The sequence below is a fragment of the Camelus ferus genome, chromosome 1 (assembly GCF_009834535.1).
Source record: "Camelus ferus isolate YT-003-E chromosome 1, BCGSAC_Cfer_1.0, whole genome shotgun sequence".
In the NCBI taxonomy this organism is placed as follows: domain Eukaryota; kingdom Metazoa; phylum Chordata; class Mammalia; order Artiodactyla; family Camelidae; genus Camelus; species Camelus ferus.
The window spans coordinates 26,922,807-26,930,105 of NC_045696.1; the positions used below are offsets into that span (position 1 = coordinate 26,922,807).

At 36.4% G+C, this 7,299-nt stretch overlaps 1 long non-coding RNA gene across 1 annotated transcript; it reads left to right on the plus strand.

Annotated features, from left to right (window-relative positions):
* Positions 1–3,431: 3,431 nt before the first annotated feature.
* LOC116666520 lies at positions 3,432–5,829 on the plus strand. Its single transcript, XR_004323428.1, has 3 exons — positions 3,432–3,594; positions 3,885–3,891; positions 5,820–5,829. It is a non-coding gene; the product is annotated as an uncharacterized LOC116666520 (long non-coding RNA).
* Positions 5,830–7,299: the final 1,470 nt, after the last annotated feature.

Consider the following 7,299-nt stretch of genomic DNA (forward strand, 5'->3'; position numbering starts at 1 on the left):
TTGCCTAACTGATTACACTGATAATGACAGTATTTCAAATTGGATAATATTCTGTAAGTTCATTATGCCTTCCTAATAACACTCAAATCACAGCCCAAAGCTATCTGTCTATATAGGACAGCCTTGAATTTGGGCATTAGAAACTTGAGAAGGCTAATATACCATTTAATTAGATAATAATACCTACAAAAAATTTTTCAGTGATATAGAAAGTGTTAGACACTAAGTTCCAACTAAATATATGATTATATTTTAAATTAAAATATGGAAAGAAATTTGAGTCTTGTGTTTATGAAGCTTGGGTAGGTGGAAACGTTTTAGATTTAGCATCAGCAAACCCTAGCTTTGGTCTTAGAATGTCACTATATATTATGACTTGATAAATCATTTAGTCATTTAATCAAATATCTGAGGATGGAGAGAAAAATATCTATTATGTTTACCTACAAGCTTCTCCTAAAAACTGAATTGGAAAATATCTGCATGATCATAAAGTACAAATCAATAGAAGTAAAGGCATTATTATTATGAAGCTTACTACCAGTGACATGGGTGTTTACTTAAAACAATAAATATTCTAAGCCATCTATATGCATTGGTTTAGGGAGAGATCTCTAACTGAAGGGACAGGGAAACACAATGATCTTTAAGCTTCTTCTTAGTTTTAAAATTGTAAGATTTAAAGTATCTGTCTTTTTAATGCAAACTGGCAGAATATCAGAGGAAAGAATATTAACTTATAAGAAGTTAGAGCTGATATCAATAATTTGAGATTTTCAAGTAAATCACAAAGTGTGTCAAATGAATTAAGAACAATTAATTTCTTAGATTTTTTTTAGACACCAATCAAAGTGCTCAAAATTCCAATAGAAAGATGTTTATATCCTAAGGGAACATCTTAATTGGTGATGGTTATTAGCTTTACCTAATCGTGAAATTCATCTTAATCTACTGGCCAAGACACTCAAAAATGTTAAAGAAAAGCCAATGCACGTAAATTAACAGCCTTACACTGGTAACAAAACCACAAGTAGTGTATTTATATAAATACTCTTATAAGAAAAGCTGCTTTCTTAATCTCTTGAGTAGTTATTTTTATCTGAGTGATAACATTGCATAGTTATTCAAAGCACATCGTCACAGATATTGGAGTCAGAACATCTGGTTCAAGTCATAGTTCAACCACTTGCTAGAAGTGTAGCTTTGGGCAACATGCCTAATCATTCTCTGCCTCAGGTTCCTTACCTATAGAATGAGGATAAGAGTTATAATACTTTTGCATAGTGTTATAAGGATTAAATGAGTTCAAGTACACAAAGCACTTGGAAGAATACACAGCAAACATTGTTATTTCTTGTTATTATAACGCGATGCTAATGCTATCTCCTCTTCTGCACTCTCCCAGTATGCTCCCCATCCCCATTCCCCAAAAAGCATACACTCACAGAGACACTGGTGTAGCACTTTGTATTCCCTGTCTTAACCCTTTTTTTTTAAATTAGTCTAAAGTGAAGACTTTACTCCTACCTATGCAGTATATGTCTACCAAACACTCTAGTAATAGTTTACGTATAGGAGGACCTAATTGAATCTTCACAAATACCTATAATGTAGGCACATTATTGTCCCTGTTATAGAAAGAAAAAAAGGAGGTTCAAAGACCTTACATAACTTAATCATGGTCACGTGTAGTGAGTGCAAAGCTGAAATGTGAACTCAGATCTGACAGCTCAAAGACCAACGCTCTTAAACTAAGCTATGCTGATGAAATCAGAACAGCAGTGGCCTGCAAGAGGTGGGAGAAGGAATAGGATTGGCTGGAAAATGGTAAGAGGAAACAATGGGATAATGATGTAGGGGAGGCAAAAAATTTTCCCTTTACCCTTCTAAGTTCTTGGCTGAGACCCCTGGAATAAAAGATCTATTAACAAGAGAAAAACAAACAAAAGTTTATTAACATGTAAACCAGAGGTATACATGGGAGATACCCAGGGAAAAATGAGTGACTCCCTGAGGTGGCTTAGAATTCAGGCTTAAATACCATCTTGATGGGGAAAGGAGAAAAGGGATGTAGACCTCTTAGGGGAGAGTTAATGATTTTTAGGAAAGATAAACGGGCCTTTAGAAGAATAGGTGGGAGATACGCTCCTTTGTGACAGTTTGTCTGGGTGTGGTATCCACTTCTAGTCAACTCTCCTGTGATGAGTCAACCTTCCCCAGGTGATGAGACTCTCAGGGAGAGGATTTATGACAAGTGACTTTCTTTGGAGGATCTGTCTTTAGGCAGGTAAGTAACGTTCAGATAAAGCCTCTCCCTGCATTTGCTACTTTTCAAGTGCTCCTAGTTCAAACTGATCAGTATACCAAAGCGACATGTTTTGGGGTGGCATACTCTGCTACCACTTCAATGAAAATGTTCTGTATTTTGATCGGGATGGTGGGTACATGGCATATACTTTCTCAAAATGTGTCAAACTGTACACTTAAAATACGTGCATTTCATTGTATATAAAATACATCCCTCCAAAACTATGTTTTTTTTTAATTTGATTTTTTATTGACATGTAGCTGATTTACAGTGTTAGTTTCAGCAAAATTGTGTGTTCTTTACGGTACTTTGTTTCTTTACTCCAGGAAGCCTTATTAGTGATCCAAAGTAATTGTTCTCTCACTGTTTTATTACTGTGGTTACACCGACTTTATGGTTGGTGTTTACTTATGTCCTCAAGGTTTTTTTCAATATTTATAGATCATTCTACCAAAATGGATTTCTCAACAGCATAGAACATATGTTTAATTTACTTTTTTCCCCAACATAGTTATACATAAACTCATAGAGAAAGATGATATGTGAGGGAGGGGAAGAAACATTTTATATTTTGGGCTGGCATCTTTCTATTTAAGACTTTATTCTTAAGTGGTGAATAAAGTGCTAATGGGAAATATTCTTGTGTTTTTATAGAACCGAAGGTGAAAATAATTTGTGTAATTTATGAAGGCTATAATAATTTATTTTCTTCCTTACTGTGATTTTAACTGAAAATGCAAAGCTCCCCTTAGACATACACACACACACACACACACATGCACACAGACACACACAAGTGAACACACAACAGCAGGGGTTGTCTCAGTAGGAGAATGATAATTCCTCATATTGTCTTCTGTTTACTTATAAAATAATAATGTGGGAAAGGCCTGCTTTTAAATTTGGTCCTTTACATATGGAAAAGTTGTCATTTTAAAGCCTTGGACTTGTCTTTGTTCAGTTAGACGCTGGCCATCGAAAACCAGATATTCCTGCTGCTTGGAGATGAGGTGCAGCATCAGGCTTGCTTTTCTACGCACCTGTAAATTTTTATGCATGGTTTGGAAATGGGAGAATAATAACCAAACAACAAAAAGATGGGGAGATGTCTACAGCTCTCTCTTTAAAAATATATAAAACTTTATCCTCCACATGGGAAGGGAGTATGAAGATTATAGTATATTCAAGAAAGAGTATTATTTAATCTGGATCTATATTTTACAGTCTCTGGGGCTTAGTGTTTGTTGCTGGGATAACTGTGTTTCTGGGTGTGTGTGCGTGTGTGTGTATCCCAATGACTAGAAAGAATAAAAAGGACTATACAAAACTGTCACTGACTGGAATGAATGAATGGGGCCAGCATTCAGAGTGCTGAATTTGAACTTAGATAGTATTATATATTAAAAAACAAACAAACAAAAATCTCTACCACCACCCTGTCCCATAGTTCTAGGATTCATAACTTAGACTTTGGGTTATATATTACTGATGGTTATTTTGTCCAGCAATTTTCAAGTGGAGGAGGGATTAAACCTAGAGTGAAAGCAGCCCCTGTGTATTCCCTTAAAGCTTATAGGTGTGGGGTCAATATTTCTAACACAGAGATTTGATGGAAAGACACTGTGCAGTGGGTGGACCTTGACAAGGCTAGGATCTAGGATACGTGTCTTTGAAACCATCACTTTCAAATGGTTTAAATATTATCCCTTGTCTCGTGAGAGCAGTCTCACTTGGTATACAATGATGTCCAACTTTTATATAGTCATTCCATTCAGCAACTCCCAGCTCTTCAGTCAAGCCTCATGTTCCCGTATAGCCTCGTATGGTGGCAGGATGTAGAATTAAGGGAAGAGACAGTGTAGGGAAGTGTGTTTGCCCCACTTCTGCCCATCCACTGGGGTAATTTAGAGAAAGTGTCCACAGTTTACCACCAGGAGACGGTGACTATATCCCCTAGAGCACCTGGAAATATCTGGAAAAACCTCAGATAGAGCAACAGTCGCCATGTGGCAAGTCAGAAATGCATTCAAAAGATCCTTCCTTCCCAAATAGACTAAAGAGAGACTAGCTTTGAAGGAGATAGGCATGTTACAACTCTAAATAAATAAAGACATTAAATATACAACATTTCTGTCCTTTTAATTTTTGTCCTTTTTAAAAAAATCTCAAATTTTGTGCTGCCCTTTAATCCCTAAATGATAGAATCAAGATACAGCTCTTCAAAGAAGCTGGTCTGCAACAGGTTAGTCCCTTTAGGGCTGCCCTAGGTAAGCCTCCATGGTCAGCTGTGAAGAAGTAGTTGTATGTGTAGGATTTTCAAACAGAAATTGGGCTCATGCAATTGTGCTTATTCAAAATATAAAGTGTCAGTATTGCCACTATTTTATTTTTATAACATGTCATCTGACAAGAAAATCACATCCTTTCAGCTCAGTGATGAATGAGCATTTGAGCCATGCAAATATATTTTCCATTTGAACTTTAGATTTCTTTTATTGTTTCAAGCGACTTTGGTTTCGCTGCCCTTCATATAGGCCCCACTGATTTCATTCTGGGGAAGAAGAAAAAACTTCATACATTCATGGTCAATTTGTATTGTAAAGGAACAAATAAACCTCTAAAAGCCTACTATTTTCATAAAGAAGTCAAGAACTTGTTTTGCACAAGGCATTAAATATCTTTGCTCTGAGCTTGCTGATACTCTAGTTTGGGAGGCAAGGAAAAATAAGATACATAACAATGCTAGGCAATACATGCTAAATTAAACTTTAAAAAAGAGGTTCAAATAAACACATTTCTCTTCTGCAGTATATAAAGAAGCATGCTAGGTGTGGCAGGAGATAAAAAAAATTCTTTTAAAAAGGCAAGGTCTTTCCCTTTTAAGGAGTTTCCAGTCTAATGAAGGAAAGATGTGGAGAACTTGAATGCAAATGGTGATTTAGGAAAGAAGGAATATGAAGAACAGCTAATCACTCTCAGGTTTAAAAAGTTGAAAACTGGCTTTATTTTGCTTCCTTGAAAATCCTGGTCAAATGTCATAGTTAGGAAATCCTTCATATGTGTCTTGACATGGAGAATAAGAAATAATGAATAATACGAATGACAGCTTATAGTCACTGAGCATCACCTACATGCCAAGCACTTCGGTAGCCATTTTCACTGCCTCTTTGAAGTGCTACCCTCTTCCTGTAAATGCAATTCAGCCTCACCAAGGAGCCTCTTAATTGCTTTGGGGCCACGAAAACTATGAGAATAGCATGTTCCTTTCTCAAATAAAAAGTGCTTCAGAGGATGAGAATAGTAAATGGAAAACTAAAAAGTGTTTGTCCTAAATTTCTCAAACACACTGCACAGATAATCCTTTTAGAGGGATTTGGACTGGGGTGACCACAGAATTCCTGAGTGAGGTGACAATGTATGAGCTGGGCTTTGAAGGTGGGTAAGACTGGAGGATGGAGTCATGGCATTCATTTTAAGAATGGCGGTTGCAGGGCGTGTGGCAGTTGCAGAGGGTGTGTGTATAGCTCAGTGGTAGAGCACATGCTTAGCATACACAAGGTACTGGGGATTAAAATAATAATAAAAACAAGATAAAATTATACTAACATAAAATTATTTTTTAAAAAAAGAGAATGGCAGTCGCAAAGGCTTAAGAGTTGGGATGAGAATAGTCAGGGAAACTTAGCAGTTTTTACAAGAATTTTGAAGTCAGTCTCCACTTCTAATCTGCAATTTAACTTCTGTGTTTTCTTATGCATATAATCTCTCAATTTCTTCATCTAAAAAATGGGGGAAATACCCATGTCATAATCTTCTATAAAATTAAGTAAAATATTTAGTCAAAGAGCCTGCTTATGCAGGGACTTAAAAAAATAAAAATAATACATTGGTAAATGAGTTCATTTCTGACAAGCATGCAGTGTGGGGGGGATGTCAGTGGGCATGACTTATGGTGATAATACTCATTCAGGAGTATGCTGAACCTTGAAGAGTTATCACACCCTACAATTCTGTGACCTCTGTTTACACTGGTAGGTGCTTGTACTGTTTTACAAAAATGCTACTATTTGGAGCACAGGGCAGCTTGACCAGTCAGTGGATAGTTGTCAATTTTGGGCAGATAAAAATACAGCTATCATTCTTAGATGCTCAATAACTGTTGTTTTACCACTTTGGATGGAGGAATAGTTTGTTTAGGCTGGTAAGAGTACGGGGCCCAGGTGTGGGAAGGAGCTGTGGAGGACAGGGATGATGATGCATTTGAAAATAGATTTAGAGGATTTCTGTGCTGGAGTGACAGATTTTCCCTATCACAGCCAGCTTTGCTTGCCATCTGCGTCAATAAATACTTTCATCTTAGCTGCCACCTCCTCTATGAAGTTCTTATTCTTTTAAGTAAAACTGATCAGTTCCATTTCATGACATGGCTGAACTCTACAAACATTTGTCATAGAATCTGTATTGCTGCATTTCACTTTGTTTACATTTTCTTCTCCCTACCCTGGATGGTGAATTCTCCTATACACAGAGTATATCTTACTTGTATTTTTATCGCTTACATTTATATGAAATGTCATATAATAGGTTCTCAATACATGCTCCTAAATTTCAATTGTACTATTTAATTTCTTTTACTGTTGAAACTCCTAAACATCTCTTGCTGGACCACAAAGATATCTTTTCCAAACAAAATTACAGGCAAATCTGGTTCATCAGGGCAAACTGAGTGCATACACACACACATACACACGCACACTTTCCTACATGAGACTTCTATAAAAATATACTAAAAAAAACACTGTAAATGTTATTGAATTCAAAGATCAGGGTTAAAGAATTAATGGTTGAGAGATTTCAATGCATTTCTTACAGATTAAACAGATAGGCAAGCAGTAATGATGACGCAAAGAAGAAATCTCTTCTTGACACATAGGTAGAGAGAGCTACAACAGAGGAGGGAGACCCTGTGGCCAGGTAATATCTCTAGAACA